Here is a 9,812-nt window from a genome sequence, read left to right as displayed (position 1 = left end):
GTTTGCCTCCATGCAACCTCTCCTCAGCTGCAAAGAGCTCTGGACAATGGCTCCTGCATTTATGTCTCTGGCCCCTGCTTCCCAGAACTGACAGCACTCACATCCAAATATCTTCTGAACTAGTCTTTGTTGAGACTGGCTGTCCTCCTCAACACACTCATCTCTGCCAGTGATACCACCAAAGTTCCCTGCTCTGTCATTTCCCAGACTCAATACATCATCAAAGTCTGTTGTTTTGTTTTGGGGGAGGCTGTACAAGGGACTGAACCCAGGGATACTTTCTCACTGAGCCACATCCCCAGCCCTTTTTATTTTTTATTTTAAGACGGGGTCTCACTAAGCTGCTGCAGATGGCCTCCAATTTGCTCTCCTCCTAATCTTGGCCTCCCAAGCACCTGGGATTACAGGCTTGCACCATCACGCCAGGCCTGTTAATTTGGTTTTTTTGTTTGTTTGTTTAAGAGAGAGAGAGAGAGAATTTTTTAATATTTATTTTTTAGGGTTTTTTTGGCAGACACAACATCTTTATTTATATGTGGTGCTGAGGATCGAACCCAGCACTGCATGCTACCAGGCAAGTGCGCTACCACTTGAGCCATATCCCCAGCCCGCCTGTTAAATCTTTTTAACATCTTTCAGTCATGTGGTTCTCTCCATTCCCACAAACCCAACTGACCTGACACTTCAACAACTGCGCCAAGTACTGCTTGACTTATTTCCTGCAATCTTCCTTGCATATTACTGCCTCATTACCTTTCTAAAAAGTCGTTCATTCTCCTCCTCAAGAATCTACAGCAGGGCAGGTGTGATTGCCTGTTATCCCAGGGAGCGGGGAGGTTGAGGCAGAAGAATCACAAGTTTGAGGCCAGCCTCAGCAACTTAGCCAGACCCTATCTCAAAGTAAAAAGGACTGTTGGATGTAGCTCAGTGGTGCTGTGCTTGCCTAGTATGCTCAAGGCACTGGGTTTGGTCTCCAGTACCATTAGATCAGTTCGATATTTTTCTCTTACCAATCTTTCTTACCATCTTCATGGCCTTTCCCCAGCATAATTCCTCCATTCTAATTAGATGCATGTCTCCACACATCCTTGCTCATCTATCCAATGTATGCTAATTCTTAGTCCCAATGTTCTGCCTAAAAATGCATTCCAAACAGGGTGATCTCTCCATTATCTGCTCTGCGGTTACCCTCCCCCTTCATCACAAGCAACCTCTAACCTCATGGAGGACAAAGATTGCAGCATAAATGTGTGAATCTAAGGCAAAGAACACTGCTACATGTGATTGAGGATCTTTTCCTAATGACCAATTTATGTGATGATGAGAGATACAGAAATGAGGAAATCAGTGTCCCTGCTCCCAGGAACATAAAGCCTAAAACAGAAAATAGACATGGGGGGGTGGGGTTGTGGCTCAGTGGTAGACCGCTGGCCTAGATGCTTGAGGCACAAAGTTCAATTCTCAGCAGTGCATATAAATAAATAAAGATCCATTGACAACTGAAAAAATGTTAAAAAAAAAAAAAAGAAAATAGGGGCTGGGGTTCTGGCTCAGCGGTAGAGCGCTTGCTTAGCATGTGCGAGACACTGGGTTCAATCCTCAGCACCACATAAAAATAAATAAATAAAATAAAGGAATTGTGTCCAACTACAACTAAAAAAATTGTTAAAAAAGGTAAAATAGAGATGGAAAAAAATAATATTAATATAAAAATGAAAGGGATGCATGCCTCAGGAAGACAGACATCCAATGGAAAATACTGCTCCACACTGGGAATCACTGGAAAGTTTGTTAAAGGAATACTGATGCTCAGACACCACACAGATTTAGGAGTGGGACCCAGGTGTTAGTAATTTTTAAACCTTCTGCATGCTACTGATGCATGGCCAGGATGGAGAACCCCTGCTGTCATAGATAGGAGCTGGGTCTACACTGATGGGTTTTAGCTAAGGTTACACAGAGTTGCCCAGGGAATTTTTTCAACATACAGAACCCTCTCCGTCCCTGGAGAAGCAGGTACAGTATGCCCGGGCTTGTGTATTTTTAAAAACTCCCAAGTGATTCTCCCGTACATTCCTTATTAGAAAACAGTGACCTGGGGCATGGGTAGGATTGAAAAGATGAAAAAGGAGTTGTAAGAACATTGGACGTGCTGGGTATGAGGTGAATAATCTATTCTGCAAGGTGCAGAGAGAAACACAAGAAGAAATTGCTGGTGATGGCTAAACTTTTAAAGATGGGTGATCCTGCTTCTTTTGCATCAAGACAGCTGGGTTGATGTCTGGTCAGTAGAACATTTCAGCAAGAGCAACCCCGACCCTGTGTGGAACTAGGGGCTGTTGTGAACCCAGGCGGCGCTGTATGAGGTACAAATTAATGAACAGGAGAAGATTAGTACAGAAAAAAAGTTAAAACATGGCATTCTGAGAATGTTTGATTGCAAGCACTGATCTCCCATGGTAATGATGGTGCTGACTTTCAGTGGTATATCGGGCAGGTACACAGAGACGCTAAGATGGTGAGAAAATCCCAAAACATCTCACAGAATGCTGAATCGGAGAAGTAGTTGATTAAAACCTGACCCATCACACCTGCAACATGGATGTTGATGAATACTAATGAAGTGATGAATTGTCCCTGGCTCTAGTCACTTCAGTCTGAATGACATGCCCATTCAGAAAGGCCAGTTTGCTGTAAAGTTCATAGGATAGAACAATTTCTAACTAGTACCACAAAGTTTCCTTTTTCTGTTATATGAAAACCTGGTGATAAGAAAAACATCCAAGAAAGGCAGACATGAAAAGAAAGCACACAGTTTGGGACTATTTCTTTTCTTTTTTTTTTTTTTAATTCATAGCTAAACCATGAACTAATAGGTTTTTTAACAGAAAGTTCTTGACTTTCACATAATTAACCTTGTAATCAAATTATTCATGAGCACCTTTAATCACCTTTTTGGATTTAAGATACATAATTGTAATTAAAACTGAGAAAAAGTTTTAATGTACCAAAGATTTATGAATGAATTTAGTGATATTTTTATAGAGAGGTGTCTGTTTGGTCATTGAGCACCATAAGTGGTTAGTAGCCAAGTCATGGAATATTTAGTCCTAATGTAACAGTAGAGAAAGGTGGGGTGGGATATTGAAAATGAAAGGAGAACATAATACAATAATAAAGTTTTCATTAACCCCCACCCCCCCCCAAAAAAAAAAAGACTTGACAATCCCAAATGTCATGAGGAGGGGAATAACCAGAATGCTTATAGATTGCTGATGGAGATCCACAATGGCACAGTCCCTCAGAGAAATGGCTTGATGGTCCTTATAAAGTTTTGACACACTCTATAACCCAGCGATCCCACTCCTACCTGAGAGAAATGACAATGTATAGCCATGAAGAACCACACATGAATGTTCACAACAGCATTTTTCATAATGACCGCAAAGTGGAAATAATTCAAATGACCATCAGCAAATGAATAATAAGCAAATTCTGTGTGTCCATGGGACAGGATTTACTACTCTTCTGCAACTAAAGTATTCAAACTTGTAAGAAATGGACAAATCTTGCTGGGAGTGGTGGTACATGCCTGGGATTGCTTGAGACCAGAAGTCCAAGGATGTTCTGAGTGACATAGTGAGATCCTGTCTTAGAAGGAAAAAAAAAAGCAAAACAAAGGATGAATCTTTAAAATATCATGCTGTAGCCAGGTGTGGTGGCACACTCCTGTAATCCCAGCAGGTCAGGAGATTGAGGCAGGAGGATCGCAAGTTCAAGGCTAGCTCAGGAATTTAGCAAGGCCCTAAGCAATTTAGCAAGATTTTGTTTGTTTGTTGTACTTGGAATTGAACCCACGGGCATTTAACCACATTGAACCACATCCCCAGCCCTTTTTATTTTTGAGACAAGATCTCACTAAATCAACTATCATGCTGTGCAAAGTCAAACAGACACAAAGGAGCATGTATTATATACCAGTTAAATGATGCCTGCCAAGAATAGGCACTTTTAACTAATGGTGCTAAGAATTCATTCAAGATGGGGGAATTAATTGTAAAGGCATTCAAAGGAATTCAGGGATGGCAGAATTGTTCTACATCACATTTCAGGTGTGATTGCATGGGTGTACACATTTACCAAAATCAAATTGTAAAGTTCAGGAGTGTAGCTCAGCATCATGAAAAAAAAAACTTATACTTAAGGTCTGTATGCATTTCAATGTATTCTAATTTTTGCCTCAATTTTTTTTGTAAGGGTGCATGTACTGGGGATTTAACCTAGGAGCATTTAACCACTGAGCCACAATCCCATTTTTTGAAATGGTCTTGCTAAATTGCTTATGGTCTCACTAAATTGCTCAGGCTGGCTATGAACTTTCAATCCTCCTGTGCTGGAATTATAGGTCTGCACCACACCAGGCTAATTTTTAAAAGTAAAATTAGATATGGCTAATTCAATCTATCAGTACAAAGCACCAATATTCATATTCTATTGCTGCCTTACAAATTACCATGAACTTAGTAGTTTAAAACAACACTTGTTTATTAGTTCACAGAGCTGAGCTCCTTGCAGTCACAGGTTGAGGTCTTCATTGACCTACTGACAACAAGGACCACTCTCAGAAACTAGAGGATGTTCCAAGGTCCCAGCCCCATGACCGCCCCATTTCAGCAACAGAGAGTCTCCCACTCACACTTCTAAAGTCCATGATTTCTCTTTCTGAAACCAGCCAGAGAAAACTCTTTGCTTTTAAAAGATTCATGGGATTAGATTAAGTCCACTCAGATAATCTCCTTGATTAACTCAAAATTAACTGATTTGTATCTTTAATTATATCTTCAAAATCCTGATTGCCAAAACTGAGCATGGTGGTGCACACCTTTCATCCCAGCAACTTGGGAGGTTGAGGGAGGAGGATTGTGACTTCAAAGCCAGCCTAAACAATTTAATGAGGCCCTAAGCAACTCAGCAAGACCCTATCTCTAAATAAAATATATATATATATATACACAAAGAGCTGGGGATGTGGCTCAGAGGTTAAGCACCCCTGGGTTCAATCCAAGGTACCAAAAAAATTTTTTTTAAATCCTGAGTGCCACACAAAGTAATCATCATGGATGGGAGGTGATAACTCATCATATTCTCCATTCCAGGAGAGGCTGGGGGCCATCTTAGAATTCTTTGTGCCACATCACCACATGAAGCTGTCCCTGCTCCTAAGGATTTTCCCCAAAGAGACCCTGAAGGGACCCCTGTTGTGCAGGGGGCCAAAGAAGCCAAGCATGATCAGTCCAACTTAAAGTGAGACAAGAGACTGTGATTAGTCTGTTCTCGGTGCCATAATAGAGTACGGCACACTGGGCGACTTAGACAACGGAAATTTGTGTGTGTGTGCAGTACTGGGGTCAATCTCAGGGTCTCTTGCATACTAGGTAAGCACTCGACCACTGAGCTATACCCCCAGCCCTAACCATGAAAATTTATTTCTCACAATTTTCTGGAGATCCAAGATATCAATGTGTCAACAGATTTAATTTCTTTTGTATTTTTTTATTTAAATTAAATTTCTTTTTAACTGATACATAAACATTGCCCAAATTATACATGCATACATTGTGTAAAGTTTAAATCAGTGACATATTCTTCTCCTCAAATATTTGCTTTTTTTTTTTTTTTTTTTTGGTACAAGGGATTGAACCCAGGGGCACTTATGCACTGAGCCACATCCCCAGCCCTTATTTTTTTTTTATTTAGAGACAGGGTCTCCCTGAGTTGCTCAGGTCCTTGATAAATAGCTGAAGCTGGCTTTGAAGTCATGATCCTCCTGCCTCAGCCTCCTGAGCTGCTGGGATTACAGGTGTGTACCACTGCACCCAGCAACATTTGTCACTTCTTTTTGGTTGTAAACACTCAAAATCCTTTATTCTAGCTTTTTAAAATGTTGTCATTACCTACAGTCATCTTAGCAACACTTCTTATCAGGTTTCTTCTAAGGCCCTTCTCCTTGGCTTGCAGGTGGCTGCCTGGCTGACCTCACAGGGTCCTTTCCCTGTGTATTTACATCACTGGTGTCACCTTTCCTTATGAGGATACCTGGCAGGTAGGATTAGGGCCCACCCTAATGGCCTGATTTTACTCATCACCTTTAACGGCCTTATCTTCAAATGCAGCCACATTCTGGGTTCTGACCTAAGACTTTGGGAAGCATACAATTCAGCCCATCACAGGAACCCAGGACAGAAAGCAGAAACAAGAAAGCAAGGCTCCTTTTCTCCCAGCCTGTAAACGTCTGAGCCACAGACACACCGCAGACCTCAAGCCTTCAGCAATGTTTACAGGCACAGATGGTAGCTGGCATTTAAGTCAACCCCTAAAAAAGAAAGTTACCAGAGGTTGAAAGGCGTCGCAAGAAACCAAACAAAACCCAGCCAGGATCTTTTAAAGACTCCTGATGTTTTATTCATTCAACAAACACCTCTGAAGAACTCACTCTATGTCAAACACTAAACTAGGTATTGAGAAAAGCAATCCTGATTCAAACAACCTTGTTATTTGAAAGAGAAGAAGAAAGGAAGTAACTGAAGAACAAAGAAGAAAAAGAAGAGGAAAGGAAGAACGAGTATAAAATAATTTCAGAAATTTGATCATCGGTTGCATATTTTTTGATATTATTTTTCAATGTGATAATGTTTTAGTTTTTTGTCTTGTTTTGTTTGGTACCAGGGATTGAACACAGGGGCACTTACAAACTGAGCCATATTCTCAGCCTCTTTTTATTTTTTATTTTGAGACAGAGTCTCACTGAGTTGCTTAGGGCCTTGCTACATTGCTGAGGCTGACCTCGAACTGGTGATTCTCCTGCCTCAGCCTCCTGAGTAGCTGGGATTATAGGTGAGCACCACGCTTGGCATGGTTGTGGTTTCTAAAAGAGCCCTTATGTTTTAGGAGCATCACTGAAATATTTATAGATAAAATAATTTGATGTCTAGGATTTCTTACAAAATAATCCATGTTTGGGGAGGGGGGACATAAAGTCGGAGCATAGATGAAACAAGACTGGCCTGGAAGGATAATCATTGGAGTTGGACGATGAGTACATGTAAGTTTATTATACCATTGTCTCTACTTTTATAACTACTTGAAAATTTCCAAGAAAATTAAAAAGCCCTTGTTCTCTAAAAGCTTACCACAGGAATCAGCTAGCCCAGTAAATATAATCTCATGCAGTTGTTCTATCCACAGGTTCTAGGCAAGCTCCAAGGACAGAGAGTGCCAGAGATGGGCTGAGGGAGTCTGAGGTGTCACAGGAAAGACCCCTTTGACCAGTCTTTAAAGAAGAGTATCCCAGGTCAGACAAGCAGATAGGAAGGCATGCAGGAGGGACATGGCCAAGCTTCCCGCTCACTCTGGATGACTCTGGATGACTTAGGCAAGAGCAAAGGTTCCCGCAGTCTGACCACCTGCTGTTCCAGAATCCCAGCGCCCCTGGGGTGACCTCAGGCAGGCTCTGAGTCTCAGCTTCTTTATCTACAGAACAGGGATTATATCAATACATACAGTTGGTGTCAGGAGTAAAGAAATTAATCCATGTGTAAACACTTAGAAGATACTAGGTGAGCCGGCACACCTGTAAGCCCAACGGCTCAGGAGGATCACAACTTCAAGACCAGCCTCATTGACTTAAGGAGGCCCTAAGCAACTTAGTGAGACCCTGTCTCAAAAAATATAAAGGGATGGGAATGCAGCTCAGTGAAAAAGTGTCTCTGAGTTCAATCCCCAATACCAAAAAGAAACAAATTTAAAAAAAAAAAAAAACCAGACTGATGAACAATAAATGTTAGCCATTAGCCATGGTAGGAGTTGTGACCCATAATACTCTACCACACACATTTTGAAAATCGCAACGAATTGTTTGTTACCTCTGTCCTTTTGCTTAAGACTGTTAACTTGTAGACCTGTGTTTTTATAGCACCAGAATCCAGCCCCAGGCCATGCCCCTAATAGCCTTTGATCAGGTAACTAACTCTTCCTTCAGGTGGCAGAAAGGGACCACCAACAGCCTGTCTGCCCCCCTCCTTATTTCCCTGTGTTACACCTTCCATTTCTGCAGTTCCTGGCCTCCTTCCTTCTGCCCACCTACTCTGTACCAGGAATGTCCATTCACTAACTGTGCATTCCACCACTGCCTCTCCCTGTCCCCACAGGGACAATATTGCCTAAACAACCTTATTGTTCAATTAATGAAGGCAGAAGGGAGGCCGAATTTCTAGCCCATTGGTCTCCTACCCGTTTGTGAAAAGTAGAAATCTGGAAAAGACAAAAGCAGGTAAGCTGGTAGGCACAGAATGAAGCCCTCCAAGGTAGCCCGAGCCCTGAGGAAATCCTGTAGACACATTTGAACATCAGCTAATGCCTCTGTCTGGTGTTCTGGGAGCTCAGAAACAGCTAGAAAGCAGAAGGAGGCATGGTGGGAAGGGGCCCAGCTTCCTACAGGTTTTTTGGTTTGCAAACTTCAGACATCCTCATTTTCCCCCAAGAGCAGACTCAAGGAGGAAGATACCCGACCACAGACCGCCACCAACTCCAAAAATAAAGTAGGAAGGTCAGCAGCAGGTTCTTCTGTGTACCCAGTGCCCTCTGCCCTGAGCCACGGTGTAGGGCTGGACCATGATCCTGGTCTCCCCGGTTGTGGCAATTACTGGTTGATCATTAACTGACTCCCCAGGCGCAGAAGGAAATGGAGAATGCTCAAGTCCCTCTTCCCCGGGCCTTTCCCCCCAAGTTTCTTCTGGGAAGACAATTAAGGCTAGGTCTGCAGTCCCAGACACGAGGGTTCTATACTGTGAAGAAGGTGGAGAAGGAGCAGGAAGAGAAATGGAGCCCTGGAGAGCGTACACTGAAAAAGGCAGCTGGATCCTGCTCTGTTTAAAGGTCAAAGTCTCACAAAGCAGCACCTGGGCTCTGAGGGATGAGAGTCCTCTGGATCCCAGTGGGCTCCAGAGGGAAAGCTGAAGTCCTAGTGTGTGGTGAAACTGGCTTCCTTGTAGGGCTCAGACTGATTTGTTGTTGTTATTTTAGAGTTTGCATGTGTGTGTGTGTGTGTGTGTGTGTTGCCAGGGGTGGAACCCAGGGCCCTGCATGTAGTAAGCAAGTGCTCTCCCACCCAGCCACACCCCCAGCCCCTCAGATTGATTTTCAAAGTAACTCTATATAATAAGTAACCAAAATATTTTGAGTAGTAACCAAAATTTTTTTTAGAATAAGTGTATATTATTTCAAGGACAACTACTTTTAGGGTGCCCGTGTTGATCTGAATATGATATACTTGCTAAAGGAATCCTCTATCTATAATTGACAGGAGACCCATAACTTTATCATGTTAATTTACATGAGACTGAAGAACAGTCCAATATTAGAGGGAGACTGAGGAAGCCAAGCCCCACCCACCCACCCCCACCCCCACCCCCCGTAGGAGCTTTCCTGGGTCACTCGGTTGGCCAGCTCTACCAGGTGCAAGGGAGGGTAGGAATGGGTGGAAACAGGTACTGAATTCTCCTGCTTCTGTTAAACCCAGGAAGAGTGCTGTTACCTTTATCACCATTGAAGAATTAAGCTTTGCTCATCTGTTTACTTTTCGTTGGGCAGAAAAACTTGACTCATGTGATTCTGCAAAGAACCAGTTGTAAAATTGCTTAGGACTAAATTAACATCTTATGCTTCCTGTGTTTGTGAGCTTATTCTCCAAAATTGAGCACTCTCTGTTCACAAGAATCTTAAAGACTCTCAATGATCTAGTAATTCCTTTCCTA

Source organism: Urocitellus parryii, chromosome 15 (assembly GCF_045843805.1).
Source record: "Urocitellus parryii isolate mUroPar1 chromosome 15, mUroPar1.hap1, whole genome shotgun sequence".
Lineage (NCBI taxonomy): Eukaryota > Metazoa > Chordata > Mammalia > Rodentia > Sciuridae > Urocitellus > Urocitellus parryii.
Note: the sequence above shows the minus strand (reverse complement) of the source record.